The sequence below is a fragment of the Loxodonta africana genome, chromosome 16, assembly GCF_030014295.1.
Source record: "Loxodonta africana isolate mLoxAfr1 chromosome 16, mLoxAfr1.hap2, whole genome shotgun sequence".
NCBI lineage: Eukaryota > Metazoa > Chordata > Mammalia > Proboscidea > Elephantidae > Loxodonta > Loxodonta africana.
In genome coordinates, this window is record NC_087357.1 from 74,078,839 (window position 1) to 74,097,444 (window position 18,606).

Sequence of the window (18,606 nt, forward strand, 5' to 3'; positions counted from 1 at the left end):
CATGCCAATTGCTGTCATGTGCTGTGTGTTGCCTCCAGGTTAGCTGCGCTGGAGCAGTTGCAGTTCGCTTCTGAAGCATTCTGCTATCTCCTGAGGCTCTGGGCTCTGTTTTTCTTCGTCAAAAACTTACATTCACATTAGCCCAAAGTACATCTTTCAGGCTGTTGAAACAAAGCATTCCTCCTCCAGCCTTGGGCTAGAGTGATGCTATTTTACTCATCACCATCAACAGGCAACAGGAGACACTGCAAACCACCCTCTCACCTTGATGTTGACTACCCTACCCCCCAGTCCACTCGGAAGCCTCATCCCAACTCGTTGCACCTACAGATGTGTGTGTGAGACACAGAACGCCTGACACACACCTCTGCTTGTCAACATCTCTTACCTCTGCGTACTGTAAAATGCTTACATTTTGAGTGTGAACTTTTTGAGTATATGTTGGGGGGCTTGGGGAGGTGGGTAGAAGGGCAAGAACATGGAAAGAAAGTGGGGCCAAGAGTAATTCTAAAGGCCTGAAAACATCGACTTCCTCCCCAAACTCTCCTTGTTTAGCAAATGAAGGCACGTGAAAGCAGAACATTTGGCACTTTGCACCAATATTATGGTGTAAAATTATAGTTGGGAATATTGTGTAAAAACTGTAATAGTTTGCAGTTATAGCTATGGTGAGAACAGCAGGCAAGACTATAAGCTTTAATTTATGTTGTGCTTTGGACATTTTTCAGAAACTATTTACCCATTACCTCTTAGGTCAGTGGCCTAATAATGCAACAAAGCACTTTTTGAAATTGCAGATAATTTTCAGTGCTCAGATCTCTGTGTAGTATTGATGGGGAGGGTGGTTGATTAGGACCTTGGGAATTGTGCTTGATGGGAACAATCTGGAAGGAGTGAAAAATTATTAAACACACACAGCGGGAGATGGAGGATTTACCATTGTCGTGCGGTGCTATTAATTCTCATTGCTCGGTACAGCGGCTTGATTGCATACTGTGAATACTGTTTATTGGAGAATGGGTACAATTTTGCTGCAGTTGTTGTAATGTAATACTAAATGCTAATTAGGCTTCTAACAATAATTAGAACCTCTTGCCAGACTTAGAAATAGAAACACTCAATTGAATTTACAGAAACAAAGACCTTTAAGCTACGCCAGCAGCAGTGTTGACTTCAAGAAGATTTTTACATTTTAGTTACAGAATTCTAACACACACACATACACACACACGTATTTTTATGGTGTGCATAATGAGTTCATTTATGTTCTCTCTAGGATTATTTTCAAAATAAGATAAAGCAGCCTTCTCCACCCCCTCAGATGATGAAAACCCACAAACACAGGTATAAATTGAAACGTACCTTTATTGCCATGCAAATACCAACCGCCATGCTACTGACAGAGTGGGGAAGGCAGGGCTGGGATAGGAGCTGGGCTGAATGCATAAGGTTGTCCTCCAATCCCATGTTGTTTTTCTTTCTGTTACACACATGCACAGACACGCACACACACACACACAAATGGAGCACTTAAATACCATCTCATTGCCAGAGTTGATTCATTGCATCAGCTTTTCTTCAAACCAAACCAAACCAAACCCACAGAGTCCTGAAGGGTAATCTCTTCTTTGGTGCCTTGCTTTGTTTAACCTTTCTAATCTCTCAGTATGGGAAAACTCTCAGCAGAGTAAGGTGTGTATCAAATGTGTTCAGCAGTGACAAATAATTAGCTGAGAATTCCTCTGGCATTCCCTGGGCTTGTGGTTTAACCCCATCACTTCTGGGCAGGAGTGATGGGCCATCCCAGGAATGTGGCCCTGGGTATCTCCAGGAGGTCAGGAGGGCTGGACATATTTCTTGGCACTGGGACATGTTTTTGTACCATGATCTGGGTTTGCTTGGCAGCAGTTAAGCAGGGCCTTTATTGTTGGGTATTGGTGCTTTACTTAGTTTCCTCGTCATGTTTCATTTTGCTGAGGTACAAAGACCTAAGCAAATACCATTGACGCTTCCTTCAAGAATAAATTGCATGGAACAATTGTGAATGCCTTCCCTCCATTTTTTAAAACCCAGCCTAAGTTGATTAGCTGTTCTTCAGTGCTAATAATTAGCTGCTTGACATGATATATCATGTTCCCCCTTTGTCTGAAGCCATCGTGGTAATAGAAATATAATCCTGAGCCCTATTCTGAAACAGTGTTAAAGAAACCTGTACATTGTTGCTGTACTGGTGCCAAATTTCAGAGTGAAGTGAGTTTTTACAGGTTTTACTGGTTACTGGGAAACAGGTTTCATGATGGGAACGCTGGAAGTAGGGTTTTGCTCCAGCCTCCAGTGGGAGGCACAGCTGCTCTGAGCAGAGCAGAGATTTCCTGATTTCTCTCTGGTTTTGGTTAGAGTGGCCATTTTTGTAAGCAGCTATGAAAGGACAGCCGTAGAAACTTCGACTTTTGTGTCCTCATTAATGTTTCATCAAACTGAACCTCTTCCCCTCACCAACTGCCTCCCCATGTAACATTTACAAAAACTGTTATTATTTATGCTCTTACTTCACCCTGCCCTTCCTTTTATTTTTGACCTCAGCTTGAGTCTGCCCGTTACCAAAGCACCCCTTCTGCCAGGGGTGCCTTCTCTGGTGGCGTGTCCCAAATTGGAGGTTCCCACTTAAGTTCCCCAAGTTGCTTTCTTCTCTTAGAACAACTTCATGCTCTCACTCTGCCACTCATTGGTGTGAAGAAAACCTCTTCCTCCTGGCCTCGCTTTTGGACCCCTCTTGTCCTCTCCCTGACTCTTAAGCAGTGGTGATGGAGTCTAATTGTTTAACTGGGAGAAGATCGATTGTTTATAGAGACCTCCTAATTTCACACTAAATCTTACTATTCAGGGCAGAGGAAGGCATCAATAAGTAATCAATGACTCCTATGGCTGATTTTGTTCGTGCCCAAGAGTGCCCTGTGAGGTGCTTTAGGTCTGGAGTGTGTCCTAATGGGGTTAAAGCCAAGTTCTGTGACTCAAGGCAAGCTTTGCACATTTGCCTGTCTTGCAGTTTATATGAAATATGCCAATGAAATTTCTATAGGTACTGTGGGAGCATTTTTAGTTCGTGTTTTAGCAAATATACTTGATTGCCGGAGGTGCTCACGTTGTGGTTTTTCCTGTTCTGAGGAGACAGTTTTTCTTGAGCTGGTCTGCTGAGAGGCTGTGAAAGATGAGGCCTGAGTGAGTCAAATGCTTTTCTTCTATTTTCTAGTTACATTTTTCTTGTTCACAAGTCAGTGGCACCTGCAAATGGAAGACTTGCTGAGGTAGCACCTGGCTGATTAGCAACTTTTACTTGGTCCCACTCACACACTGACCGTTAAATTACCTCCTATCATGTCTGGGCTGTGTGGCCGCCACTGAGAGGCAGACGGAGGTCAATTCAATATGGCTGACATGTTCTGTGTTTTCCCACAGCATGTCACATGTAGCCAGCGCAGTGACTTTGACAAAGTACCGCAGGGTGACCTGGTAGTCTTGGGTCAGAGTGAGAGAAATTGGTGTTGTACTAAGATGTATGTTAATACATATATTATTTATATGGGCATTAGAGAATGCTATTGTTACCTCAGCACAAACCCAGGCCCAGGGATTGGCCTTGGGGTTTTAGCAAGCTTACTTTATCATGTTTCTCCCCACCCCCTCCTTGCTCATGAATAATTAAAAACTTAAATTACTTGCCATGTACAAAATTCATATGCTGGGGAAAATAGCTACATGAAAATTAATTTTCTGTTCTGTGAGACTGACGGGAAATCAATTAATCTTGATGTATTATTTTATGCAGAACAGGGTGCAAGAACCTGCAGAGAGAATGGCTACAGCTGTTCTTGTTGGTCGGGCCATATATTATCGTTGGCGGGTTTGACAGCTTCTGAAGGAAATGGCTGAGGGGTATCAGGCAGGTGAATCAACTGTAAAAATTTATTGGAGGATACAAACTGTTTCCAGGGGACTGATATAAAACTCACACTTGAGAACTGAAGTATTGAATGTTTCTGTGACTGAAGCAGCTTGTTGTCAATATTTATAGCTTTTCTCTTTGTTACATGTCCTATTTGTTTGATTAACTAGTCAGATGTTAGTGTCTGTCGGTAATTTATCTGTTGTGCCTTCTGTAGCATTTTTGATACATAAAGATTTACCAGTAGATAAGTAAGGCAGCTCACACAATGCAATATGCTAAATAAAATGACAGAGCTCTTTACAGCATGTTACAAGTTTTATAACTCAGGAGGTAGATCAGTAACTTTTGTTTACTGGTGTCACTGTTAGTTGAAACATGTTTCAATGTATTAAATACTATGGGGGTAAACAAAAAAAGGCTCTCTTAAATAAGCAGAGATTATAATCAACACATACCTCATGGTAAATCATTTAAGAGGCTCAATAAAAACGTTTATGTACAGCCATACATAATGCATACATTTCTGAAATAAAATAAAATAAATGCGTGCTTTTAGCATAGGCTGTAGTCACATTCCTTCCGCATGCCGTTGACATCAATTTCCCCGGTAGATGATGGAGGTGCAAGGTTCAGACAAACGCTGATGCAGACTAACGGGACCCGCGCCGAGGGGCGTGGCCTGGGAGGTGACTTCCCTCCTCAATCAGCTGGAGTATGGCTCCGGGGAAGGCACGTGTGCGTGGGATGCTGCAGGTGGGTGTGGGAGGGTTGTGGGGCTGGGCGGCCAGGGCTCTCCACCTCAACTTGTCATGCTCCCCAGTCCCATGGTAGGCGATGAGTCTGACTTAACATGGCTTTGTGGGGAGCCCTGGGTGATACGTGGATTCAGAGGGACCCCAGGAGAGTGGGTGTAGAGAGTTCTTTACCAAGGGCCCCTCTGTGACCACCTGTCGTTTACTCACCACCAGGCAAGAGGGAGTGGAGCTAAGAAGCAGTAGGGTTGTTGGCCTCCCAAGAAATGGGTGGAGCCCTCAGGCTCTCCTGTCCTGCGGGAGAGGTAGGTTGTGTATCAGGTGCTTGGATGTGTACTTTCCAGACAACAGATGCATGGAGTTTCAGCTAAGAATCTGAACTTTTGTTGGTCATTGACAGACTTGGCAGAAAGCAGTCAGGAAATAGCACTTGAAATAGATGACATGATTTGTTCTTCAATTGGTAATAGTTCATAAATGACTGTCATTAGTAGCACCCAATGTGGAGGGCATTGTGACATTTTTGTCACCTTTCCCAACAGAAAAATAGACTGGAATTATGGATTTTGAGAGGCAGAATAAGAGTGCCTTGCATTGGTTTAGTTCTTTTTATTCTTTCGGAAGCCTGTCATTAATATACATGCAGAGTATAAATTAATCAGGATAAGCATATATTAAGGGATATGTATTAATTCACAAGAGGAACTTCCCTTGTTTGGGGGTTTGGGATTGTATTAGTGTTCTATTGCTGTGTAACAAATTACCACAAATTGGCAGCTTAAAAAATACCCATTTATTATCTCATGGTTCTGTAGGTTGGAAGTTTGGGTGCCCAGCCAATTGGGCGTTCTGCTTAGGGTTTTATATAGCTAAGGTCAAGATGTCAGGTGAAGTGTGTTTTCGTCTGGGGAAGAACTGCTTCTAACCCCTTCAGCTCCTCGCGGCTGTAGGATTAAGGTCTCAGTTTTCTTGCTGGCTGCTGGCCGGGAGTCACTCTCAAATGCTGGAAGATGCTCTCAGGTCCTTTTCTCATGGCCCTCGCCATCTTCAAGCCAGCAGTGGGATATCTCTCTCATGTCAGCTCCTTATGCTTTGAATTTCTCTGACTTTCCCTTCTGCTACCAGCCAGAGAAAATCTCTACTTTTAAAAAAGGGCTTGCGAGATCAGGTCAGGGTCACCCAGATAATCTCCGTATCTTAAAGTCAACCAATTAGCAATATTAACCGTATCCGAAAAATCTCTTTCGCCATGTGATGTGACATAATCATGGAAGTAGCACCAGTGGGCCGAGATCCCAGGGGCCACCTTAGACTTCTGCTCACCACAGGGGGACACGGTACATTATGCTGTGGATTCTTCAGAGCAACCTCGTTCTTGTTCTTATTGTGCTTTAAGTGGAAGTTTACAATTCAAGTCAGTTTCTCATACAAAAACGTATATACATACACATTGCTGTGTGACCCTGGTTGCTCTCCCTACAACGTGACAGCACACACCTCCTCTCCCGTATTTCCTATGTCCATTCAACCAGCTTCTGTCCCCCTCTGCCTTCTCATCTCGCTTCCAGACAGGAGCTGCCCACATAGTCTCAGACGCACACTCCTCACCAGTAGCATTTTATGTCTTATAGTTGAGTCTAATCTTTGTCTGAAGAATTGGCTTCGGGAACGGTTTTCGTTTTGGGCTAACAGAGAGTCTGGGGGCCATGTCCTCTGGGGCCCCTCCAGTCTCAGCCAGACCATTAAGTCTGGTCCTTTTACTGTAGTTTGAGGTCTGCATCCCACTTTTCTCCTGCTCCATCAGGGATTCTTTGTTGTGTTCCCTATTAGGGCAGTCATTGGTGGTAGCAGGGTACCATCTAGTTCTTCTGGTCACAGGCCCATGGAGTGTCTGGTTTATGTGACTCTTTCTGTCTCTTAGGTGAATATTCTCCTGGTGTCTTTGGTATTCTTCATTTTCCTTTGCTCCAGGTGGGCAACCCCATTCTTAATCCCTACTTTTTTTTTCTATTGTCCCATAACCTGGCCTGGAAGGAAGGGTTCCAGCTCTGCATGAGTTCTACCAACAAATAAGTAGAGGACCTACTGTATTGCCCAGCCTTGCATCATGGGCAGAAGGAGAAAGCCCCTATAAGATACACTTCTTTCCTCTCCATGCAATAAAGCTTTTAGTTTTCATACATGAGATCAGTAAGCAATCAACACACTTGGGGACAGGTTCTACATTAAGTGCAAATTGAGCGGGAAAGTAAATCTCTGGGAGGTGAAGTGATCAAGAGAAGTCTTCAAGAAAGGAAATGGTTATCTGGGCCTTGAACAATACATACAGTTTGACCAGATGGAGAAGAAGGGGCTCGAGCTTTCAAAGAACCTACTGTGTTGGGGAAATAATGGAAAATTAAGGCGAGCTAAACCAGTGGGTCTTTTCTCTACTTTTGAATAGATGTTACCTCTTGTGGAGGTGGGTGGGAGGTGGGCTGTGAAAAATAAGCAAGTTTTCATGGTAAGCCACATGGGGATAAAAACTTTGAAATCATAGGAAGTTCCTTGTTCCTAGAGAATCCTGTTGAAGGATTCATGCCCTCCATCCCTGCTTACAAAAGCGTTTGTGGAGGGCCCATTGTTCTTGGGATACAGGTAAAACATTCTAAACAGTGTGATAAATTCTGTACCAAAATTTCTTACCCTGGACTGAACATTACAATCACCCAGGGAAGCTTTTTAAAAAAACCCAGAGCTCAGGCAGTACCCCAGACCAACTGAGTCAGAATTTCTAGGGATGGGGCCTGGGGATTAGTATTTTATTTAAAAGTTCTCCAGGTGATTTTAATGCCACTCAGCCAGGCTTGAGAACCACTTTATTCTATCATTGGTAGGCACAAAGTGTTATGAGATCTGTGCTAGCCACTCTGTTTAGCAGGTGACTTTTGAAGTGAGGCCTTGAACATTGAGAAAGAGTTTACCAAGTAGACGATGGATGGATCATGTCAGGCAAAAGGGGAGAATCAGGTCAGAGAGCAGGGCTTTTGCACAAGGATGGGAGGGTTCGTGGTCTGCATAGAGACCGGTGAGAAGCCCGTTGCAGCTAATGCGCACGGTAGATGGGGTGTTGGGAGAGGCATGGTGAGAGACAAAGCTGGAAGAATGGCTTGGGGTGAACCTTGAAATGAATGAGAGGGGAAAAATCCAAAAGATTTTACTATCAAGGCTTTGTCCTGATCCAACCTGACCTTCCCCCCAGCTAATCCAAATTATTCAGGTTTGACTACATGCTCAGTTTCTCTAAGATTTGCTTTGATTTCTCTTAGATGTGGAGCCGGTGTTTATTCTCAGAGCACTCTGTATACACACTCTGCCTGTGGAGTTGCCTGGGATGAGCCCTGGGTCCTCTGAGAACTGCTTCCTGTTTGGTCTGGTAACTCCTAAGCCTGCCTTTCTTTCCTGCAATCTGTAGTTGTGGAAATACGCAGTATTTGAAGTTTAGAGGAGATCAATTTTTCATCCTTTCCTTAGTGGGATAAAGAACATTTCAAATGCCACTGGAGACCAGAGACTCTGAGAAGTTTTGGAATAGCTTGGGAAATATACCACATGCTTCACACTTCATTTTTCCCCTCACTCTTTCTGTGGTTTCACTTAATTAAAGTATTGTAATGCAAGAGAGATAAGACAAATATTTAGAGAAAGGAAAGGAAATGCATCCACTTTTAAACTGACTATAAGCAAGTATGGCAACCGTTGTGTGAAATAATTCTGAGCATTTAGTGAGATAGAGTTGAAATGTTTTTCCTGCCTGTGAGGCGATACAGAAAAACCATGAGCGCCAACATAATCGTTAATGAAAACCATGGCCAGTGTGACACACTCCCCTGCCCCTGTCCCCCCCCCCCCAAATCAGAGAAAAAATTGGAAGATTTTTGGGTCCACATTTTACAGATGTTAAGAATTTTGCGATATTACTTTGGGGGTTTCCTGAGCTCCATTAAAGCTGAACCACTAGGGTGTTGAAACATTTGGGCCCGATAATAAAATGTACATGAAAAGGAATTGTGAGACATTGGCTGTTACGTGCTGGTGACAATTAGGTTACTGCTTTAAGAAATACATATCCTGGACACATTTACAGGAGTTTTTTAGGAAATTTTGAGTAGAAGAATAAAAAGCTGTTGGTAATTTGTCTGGTTGCTTCTGGCAGGTGGACATAATTTAACAATACCCGTCAGATATGACAAATTGTTTTTGAGTTACATTAGGGCCTTAATAAGATCACATCTGTTCATATATCCTCTTTAACCACAGAGCCTGATTTAGAGAGTTTTCATACTGGTACAATATTGTTGTTTAAATATTTAGAGGGGTCTAGACATGTATCATAAAAGAATAGACTCTTGTGTATAAAAACACAGTCCTTTTATTCTCAATGTTTTTGCCTTCACGGACCTTGCATCATTCTGTCTACTTGAGTGAACCACATGTTGGTTCTGAGAGTCAGGGACCATATTTCATTGTGCTGGAGTTAACGTTTTAGAGCTGGAAAAGGCCTTAGAGGGAGACTCTACCAGGTCCCTTTCTTCTGGGGTTAGGAGTCTGAGATCCAGACAGAGTAAGGGACTTGTGTAGGGTTTCTCACAGCACTAGTTGCAGAGCCAGAGTTAGATCTGCCAGTTTTCAGTTCTGCCTTCTTTCTATTGTGCTGAAACTTCACTTTGGGCTAGAAAATGTACCCATCAGCACAGTAGGACTGGCTTATGTGTCTGAGTCGCTAGTGGCTGCAGGCCTTTCTAGAGGGCATCCTTAGTCACTGGGAGGACTGGGCTCTTTGCTTATATGTTAAAATTCAAAGCCCATCTGGACCTGCTCGTAGCTTTCCTTTGCCAGCTTATCTCTGGTCCCTTCCTGCCTACATGCCCAGGCAGGTTTCTCTTGTGTCCCTGTCCTTACCCCATCAGTTCCTACCTCTACTCACACAGCTCCTCTCCTCTGGAATGTGCCCTTCTTCCTCTTTCCTCTTCCTTTGGTGTTCAGCGTAAGCTCCATTTTTATCATGAAGTCTTCTTAGCCCACAGTGATTTATTAGGCTGAATCATCTGAAAGTGTTGCTTGGTAGGTCAAGAAGGTCGAATATTGGCAGTCTCATAAGATTCAACCGATTATTTTTAAAACCCGTATGCCATTTATTGACATTTTATCTGATTTGCCTTCGTTTTCTAAATAAACTTTTTGTTTTGGAATAATTTTAGATTTACAGAGAAGTTGCAGAGGCAGTGTAGAGAGCTTCCTGTACCCTGTCACCTAGTTTCTGTTTCCCCTAATGTTATCATCTCACATTAGTGTAGTACATTTGTCAAACTGCAAAACCAACCCGGGTACATTACTGTTAACTAAAACTCCAGACTTTATTTAGATCCCACCAGTTTTTCTATTAATGCCGTTTTTCTGTTCCAGGACCCCATCCAGGGTTCCATACTGCATTTAATTGTCATGTCTCCTTAGTCTCCTATTGTTGGTGACAATTCAGTCTTTCCTTGTTTTTCATGACTGTGACAGCTTGGAGGAGTACTGGTCAGGTAATTTGTGGAATGTTCCTCTATTTGGGTTTGTCTGGTGTATTTTTTCATGATTTGACTGGGGTTAAGGGTTTTGGGGAAAAATATCACACAAGTTAAGTATCCTTCTCGATACATGGTATCAAGGGTTACATGACACAAAATGGTTTCTCAGTGGTGATGTTACCCTTGATCACTTAGTTCAGGTAGTTTGCCAGGTTTCTCCATTGTAAAGTTACTGTATGTGTTCAGCCTCTTCTCACGGTAATGTCTCACCGCTCCAGCAAGATTTATGTGTCTTTCCTTGGGGAAGTGTATGTTCCGTAGGTTTTGGGTCTTTCACCCGTACCTGGTGCTGTGCCATGCTTTATACAGAGTGAGTGTGCCACAAAAGTCATTTGGGCCATCATTACAGAAATGACTTGATTTCAGACTGGTGGAGGTGTTTGGTTTAAACAAACAAACAAAAGAATAAAATCACAACCTATTGCATTCTCCCTGTAACTAGCCTAGTAGTCTTTGTTCCCTGCACTTAATGGGTAAATTGCGTAACTGATTTTTTTTTTAAAGTCCAGACTGCCATGAAGAAGGGATATCCTGCCGTCTGTGTTCAATCAGAGCTGCTAGAAGATCCAAGTGTAATTTAGGGAGGCACACACGTATGCTTCTGTAGCTCCTGCGGACTTGTAGAGAGGGCGTCCCTGTTTGCAGAGATTCTTACAAATGTATGTTGGAGGATTTGATGATTCTAGAGGTGAGGTGTTGGCTAATGGATTCCCCTTGCCCCAAAAGAATTCCCTCTGTGAATGCATTTTATTTCGTTATCGTAAAAATATTTTTTCTGTGTTTTTTATTGTGGTAAATAAATCTGTAAAAAACATTTCACATTCAGCAGTATTCACATGTACAGCTCAGGGGCATTAATTATCTCTGTCCTATCTATTCCCAAATTATACCATCACCCGTGACAGAAGCTGAGTGTCCTCTAAGCACTGAGTCTTCCTTTCCTCCTCCCGCCCACCCACCCACCGCTGGTACCCGCTGATTAAATTTGGTCTCTATGTACTTGACCGTTCTAGATACTTCATGTAAGTGGGATCATAAAATATTTGCCCTTTCGTGACGGACTGATTTTACTCAGCATAATGTTTTCACGGTTCATCCATGGCACAGCATTTATCAGGACTTCGTTTTTCTTTGCGGCTGAGTAACAGTCCATTGTATATATGTACCATATTTTGTTTATCCATTCATCCGTTGATGGACTTTTAGGCTGTTTCCGTATTTTGGCTATTGTAAATGGTGCTGTAATGAATATTGGTGTGTAAGTATCTGTTTGTGTTCCTGCTTTCAATAAGAATCGGTTTTGAAATACTTATCTTTGCAGGGCATGGTATTGAGGGCCATCCTTTTGGGGGACTTATGCTTTCACAGGGCCCTTGTGGAGGATAGAAACATTTAGGAAAAACAGGAGAAATAAATTGAGGAATTTATTATTTTAGAGTTAAAAGTGGAATGTTTTAAAATTAAGAAAAGTGGGAAGGAGTGGTTCGTTCACAAATCTCTTTCACAGAGACCTTGGTAGTAGGTCCTGCAGGGATGGTTGATTCTTCTTTCTACTGTGATTGAGAACTTGACGTTCCTTTATGAAGAGTCAGCCTCGGTTCTAAAGGTATATGCAGGAATGAGGATAGCTTGATTTGCCATTCCATTTCAAGAGGTTCTTTTATTTAATCTTTTTCAATGTGGAGAAAAAACCAACTTTCCACAAGTGTAAATTAGATCATGCTTGTTTTTCAGTCTGAGGGTCTCATGATAGCTACACTTGCTTCATGCTTTATTATGTAATTTAATTTTTCATATCTTTTTTTATTAGCAGTAAAGTAGATTTAGAAAAAAATAATTAGATTACGAGGTTAAGCCACAGTTAAGATAAAAATGACAGTTCAATAAAAAAAGTTCAATATAATTTCTATATTTTAAAATAAAATACAGCCACTAAGATATTTAATTATGGTATTATTCAAATAAATTTTATCTCTACATTGAAAACACTAAAGAAAGAAACTCCAAGAAAGGCACTTAGTTAACAAGTAAAAAGGTAATGTGATACATAAAATTATAATTTATGAAACATGATAGGGCCCAGACGGGAGAAGAAATAACATAATTGAATGGCTTTCTCTGAGGAGATATACCGGGGATTGGTTAAGTCACTTTGATGGTGAGCCACTGGGCTTGGCCTGTTATGTGCTAAATCAGGAATTTTCACCTTTTGAGTGACCTTAGAACACCATATCCTTTCATTAAAATGATAGGCAAATCACTACCAGACATTTCATGGTCATCAAAAACAAAAACAAAACCAAAAACAAACCAGTTGCTATTGACTTGGTTCCAACTCATGGCAACCCCATGTGTGTCAGACTAAAACTATATTCCAGCTTGTTCTCAGTGGCTGATTTTTCAGATCACCAGGCCTTTATTTCAAAGTGCCTCTGGGTAGATTTGAACTGCCAGCTTTTCAGTTAGTAGCTAAACACTTAACCGTTTGCTCTACCCAGGAACTCCTTCCTGGTCTGGGAGTCCTAAAGTATTAGCTGTAGAGGAAGCTTCAGAGCCTAACCCTTTGTTTAACCTAAGAAGAAACTGAAGTCTCAAAAAGTCAGGTAGCTTTCCTAGGCCCACCCTGTAGATGGCAAATCTTCAAAGTCCCAATCTAGCTTATGTTTTACTACACTGAATTGCTATTAAGATTAATTAAAAAAAAAAATTAAATCAAGTTTTTTGAAAAGTGAATACCATTTAAAGAGTCAAATTGTATCTTTTTTTTCTAATTGTGTTTTAAGTGAAAATTTACAATTCAAGTCAGTTTCTTATACAAAAACTTATATATACACTGTTATGTGACTCTGGTTGTTCTCCCTACAATGTGACAACACACTCCTCCTTCCCACCCTGTATATCCCCTGTCCATTCAACCAGCTCCTGTACCCCTCTGCCTTCTCATCTCACCTCCGAACAGGAGCTGCCCATTTAGTCTCATGTATCTGCTTAAGCCAAGAAGCACACTCTTCATCAGTATCATTTTCTGTCTTATAGTCCAGTCTAATCTTTGTCTGAAGAGTTGGCATTCAGAATGGTTTTAGTTTTGGGCTAAAAGAGAGTCTGGAGGCCATGTCTTCTGGGGTTCATCCAGTCTCAGTCAGACCATCAAGTCTGGTCTTTTTACTAGAATTTGAGTTCTGCATCCCACTTTTCTCCCGCTCCATCAGGGACTATGTTGTGTTCCCTGTCAGGGTGGTCACTGGTAGCAGCCGGGTACCGTCTAGTTCTTCCAGTCTCAGGCTGATGGAGTCTCTGGTTTATGTGGCCCTTTCTGTCTCTTGGGCTCCTGTTTTCCGTATGTCTTTGGTGTTCTTCATTCTCCTTTTCTCCAGGTGAGTTGGGACTAATCGATTCATCTTAGATGGCTGCTTGCTAGCTTTTAAGACCCCAGCTGTCACTCACCAAGTGGGATGCAGAACATTTTCTTAACCAACTTTGTTATGCCTTTTGACCTAAATGTCCCCTGAAACCATGGTCCCCAGACTCCCATCCTTGCTATACTCTATCCCTCAAATTATTTGGTTGTATTCAGGAAACTTCTTAGCTTTTGGTTTAGTCCAGTTGTGCTGACTTCCCCTGTATTGTGTGTTGTCCTTCCCTTCACCCAAGATAATTCTTGTCTACCATCTAGTTAGTGAATACCCTTCTCTTTCCCTCCCCACCCTCGTAACCATCAAAGAATGTTTTCTTCTGTGTTTAAACCTGTTCTTCAGTTCTTATAATAGTGGTCTCATACAGTATTTGTCCTTTTGTGTATGACTAATTTCACTCAGCATGATGCCTTCCAGATTCATCCATGTTACGAGATAATTCCCGTATTTGTTGTTCTTTATCGTTGTGTAGTATTCAGTTGTGTGAATGTACCATAATTTATTCATCCATTCATCCGCTGATGGGCACCTAGGTTGTTTCTGTCTTTGCTATTGTGAACAGTGCTGCAATAAACATGGGCGTGCATGTATCTATTCATTTGAGAGCTCTTCTCTAGGATGTATTTCAAGGAGTAGGATTTCTGGATTGCTTGGTAGTTCTATTTCTAGCTTTTTAAGGAAGTGCCAAATCAATTTTAAAAGTGATTATATCATTTTAACTTCCCACCAGCAGTATATAAGTGTTCAAGTCTCTCCACAACCTCACCAGCATTTACTATTTTGTCTTTTTTGCGTTAATGCCAGTCTTGTTGGAGTGAGGTGGTATCTCATTGTAGTTTTGATTTGCATTTCTTAATGCCTGATGACGGTAAGCATTTCCTCAAGTATCTGTTAGCTGCTTGAATGTCTTCTTTGGTGAAGTGCCTGTTCATATCCTTTGCCCATTTTTTAATTGGATTATTTGTCTTTTTGTTGTTGAGGTTTTGCAGTGTCATGTAGATTTTAGAGATTAGACGCTGATGGGATTTGTCATAGCCAATTTTTTTTTCCCAGTCTGTAGGCTTTCTTTTTACTCTTTTGGTTAAGTCTTTGGACGAGCATAAAGTGTTTGATTTTTAGGAGCTCCCAGTTATCTACTTTCTCTTCTGGTGTTTGTACATTGTTAGTAATGTTTTGTATACTGTTTATGCTGTGTATTAGGGCTCCTGGCATCGTCCCTACTTTTTCTTCCATGATCTTTATTGTTTTAGATTTTATATTTAGGTCTTTGATCCATTTTGAGTTTGTTTTTGTGCATGGTGTGAAGTATGGGTCTTATTTCATTTTTTTGCAGATGGATTTCCAGTTATGTCAGCACCATTTGTTAAAGAGACTGTCTTTTCCCCAGTTAATGAACTTTGGGCCTTTTATCAAGTATCAGCTGCTCATAGGTGGATGATTTTATGTCTGGATTTTCAATTCTGTTCCACTGGTCTTCGTATCTGTTGTTAGGAATGTAAAATGATACAACTACTTTGGCTATTTTGACTGCCGTTGTGGTTTAATAGGTTCTAAAATCAGGTAATGTGAGGCCTCCCACTTTGTTCTTCTGTCATGCTTTATTTATCTGGGGCCTCTTCCCTTTCCACATGAAGCTGGTGATTTGTTTCTCCATCTCATTAAAAAATGCCATTGGAATTTGGATTGGTATTGTGTTATATCTCATCTCTAGATTGCTTTGGGTAGAATAGACATTTTCACAGTGTGAGTCTTCCTATTCATGAGCAAGGTATCTTTTTCCACTTACGTAGGTCTCTTTTGGTTTCTTGCAGTAGTATCTTGTAGTTTTCTTTGTATAGATCTTTTACATCTGTGGTTAGATTTATTCCTAAGTATTTTATCTTCTTGGGGGCTCTTGTAAATAGTATTGATTTGGTGATTTCCCCTTCGATGCTCTGTTTGTTGGCGTAGAGGAATCTGACTGATTTTTGTATGTTTATCTTATATCCTGATACTTTGTTGAAATCTTCTGTTAGTTCCAATAGTTTTCTTTTAGACTGTTTTGTGTATATAAGATCATATCTGCAAATAGAGATGCTTTTACTTCTTCCTTACCAGTTTGGATGCCCTTTATTTATTTTTCTAGCATAATTGCTTTGGCTGGGACCTCCAGCACAATGTTGAGTCAGAGTGGTGATAAAGGGCGTCCTTGTCTGGTTCTTGTTCTCAAAGGGAATGCTTTCAAACTCTCTCCATTTAGGATGATGTTACCTATTGGCTTTGTATAAACACTGTTGATTATGTTGAGGAATTTCCCTTCTATTCCTATTTTATTCCTATTTTACTGAGTGTTTTTATCATGAATGGATGTTGGAGTTTGTCAAATGCGTTTTCTTTATCAATTGATAAGATTTTGTGGTTCTTGTCTTTTATTTTATTTATGTGATTGATTACATTGATTGTTTTTCTAATGTTGAACCATCCCTGCATAGCTGGTACAAGTCCCACTTGGTCATGGTGAATTATTTTTTTGATATGTTGCTGAATTCTATTGGCGAGAATTTTGTTGAGGATTTTTGTGTCTAATTTCATGAAGGATATTGGTCTGTAATTTTTGTTTTTTGTGGTGTCTTTACCTGGTTTTGGTATCAGGTAAAAGAAAAAAAAAACTTTTTTCTTTTACCTGGTTTTGGTATCAGGGTTATGCTGGTTTTATAGAAAGAGCTGGGGAGTATTTCATCCTTTTCTGTACTCTGAAATACCTTTAGTAATAGTAGGATTCTCCAGTGAAACCATCAGGGTCAGGGCTTTTTTTCATTGGGAGTTTAATTACCTTTTCAATCTCTTCTTTTGTTATAGGTTTATTTAGTAGTTCTGTCTCTATTTGTGCTAATTTAGGTAGGTAGTGTGTTTCTAGAAATTTGTCCATTTCCATTAGGTTTTCAAATTTATTATAGTTTTTTATAGTATTCTGTTATGGTTCTTTTAATTTCAGTTGGGTCTGTTGTGATATCAGCCATCTCATTTCTTATTCAGGTTATTTGCTTCCTCTCCTGTTTTTCTTTTGTCAGCATGGCCAGTGGTTTATTGATTTTGTTGATCTTTCCAGAGATCCAGCTTTTCGTCTTGTTAACTCTTTGGATTGTTTTTCTATTCCCTGTTTGATTTAACTCTGCTTTAATTTGTATCATATGCTTTCTTCTGGTGCATGAGGGCTTCTTTTCCTGCTCCCTTTCTCTTTGTTCGAGTTGTAGGGTTAATGCTTTGATTTTGGCCCTTTCTTCTTCTTGGGTGTGTGGATTTATTGCTATAGATTGACCTCTGAGTGCTGCTTTTGGTCTGTCCCGAAGGTTCTGGTAGGACGTGTTTTCATTCTCATTTGATTCTGTGAATTTCTTTATTCCGACCTTAATTTCTTCTATAACCCAGTTGTTCATGAGTAAGGCGTTGTTCAGTTTCTGTGTGTTTGATTTTTTTTGTCCTTGTTTTTTCTGTTATTGATTTCTACTTTTATGGCTTTATGGTCAGAAAAGATGCTTTGTAATATTTTGATGCTTTGGATTCTGTTAAGGATTGCTTTATGGCCCAATATGTGGTCTGTTCAGGAGAATGTTCTGTGTGGGTTGGAGAAGAAAGCATACTTGGCTGCTGTTGGGCGGAGTGTTCTGTGTATGTCTATGAGGTCAAGTTGGTTGATTGTGGCATTTCGATCTTCTGTGTCTTTATTGAGCTTCTTTCTGGATTTTCTGTCCTTCACGTAGAAGTCTCCCACTATTATTGTGGAGCTGTCTCCTTTTCCAATGCTGTTAGAGTTTGTTTTATGTATTTTGGAGATCTATGACTGCACTTTTTAGTCCTTCTTTTTTGTTTTAATGTTCTCATCTGTTACATAATGACATCTCTGTTTCCATATTAGCTTTGATTTATTTTTTAAGTTTCCCTATCAGGGCCAGTACCTGGTTGTTCTGTCCTGTGTTCCAGTCTTGGGTTCTTATCTGATGCTACTGGTTTTCTAACCGGAGGACTCCTTTTAGTTTTTCTCGTAATTTTGTTTTTTGCCAATTCCCTAAACTTCTCTTTATCTGGAAATATCCTAATTTTGCCATCACATTTGAGAGACAGCTTTGCTGAATATATAATTCTTGCCTAGCAGTTTTTTTCTTCAACACTTTATATATGTCATCCCATTGCCTTCGTGCCTGCGTGGTTTCTGCTGAGTAGACCAAGCTTAGTCTTATTGACTCTCCGTTGTAGGTGACTTTTCGTTTATCCCTAGCCACTCTTAAAATTCTCTTTATCTTTATTTTTTTTGGCAAGTTTGATTATAATATGTCTTGGTGACTTTCTTTTTGGACCTACCTAGTGTGGGGTTTGATGAGCATCTTGGATAGATATCTTCTCATCTTTCATGATATCTGGGAAGTTTTCTGCCAACAAGTCTTTAACAATTCTCTCCATATTTTCTGTTGTCCCCCCACCCCGTTCTGGTACTCCAGTCACTTGTAGGTTATTCTTTTTGATAGAGTTCCACATGATTTCTAGGGTGTCTTCATTTTTTTAAATCTCTTTTGTCTGATTTTTCCTCAAATATGTTGGTGTCATGTGCTTTCTCTTCTATCTCACTAATTCTGACTTTCATTGCCTCAATTCTGCTCTTATGGCTTTCTGTTGAGTTGTCTAATTCTGAAATTTTATAGTTTATCTTATGGATTTCTGGTCCTGTCTCTCTATGGATTCTTGTAGCCTGTTAAAAAAAAAATTTTTTTTTATAGTCTCCTTTAATCTTTTTAAGTTCCCTTTATTCCTTTGTGTATGTGCTCCTTGGCTTGTTCTGCGTTTTACACTATCTCCTTCCTGATCTCTTGAAGAGTTCTGTATATTAATCTTTTGTATTCTACCCCCAG

The 18,606-nt window shown here is 40.6% G+C and overlaps 2 protein-coding genes across 13 annotated transcripts in view; both read left to right on the forward strand.

Annotated features, from left to right (window-relative positions):
- Positions 1-18,606, forward strand: part of LOC135227856 (leucine-rich melanocyte differentiation-associated protein-like) — a 464,639-nt gene that overhangs the window by 372,715 nt on the left and 73,318 nt on the right. The gene's annotated exons all lie outside the window — the stretch shown is intronic.
- LRMDA (leucine rich melanocyte differentiation associated) overlaps positions 1-18,606 on the forward strand; it is a 1,290,642-nt gene that overhangs the window by 361,799 nt on the left and 910,237 nt on the right. The window lies entirely within an intron of this gene.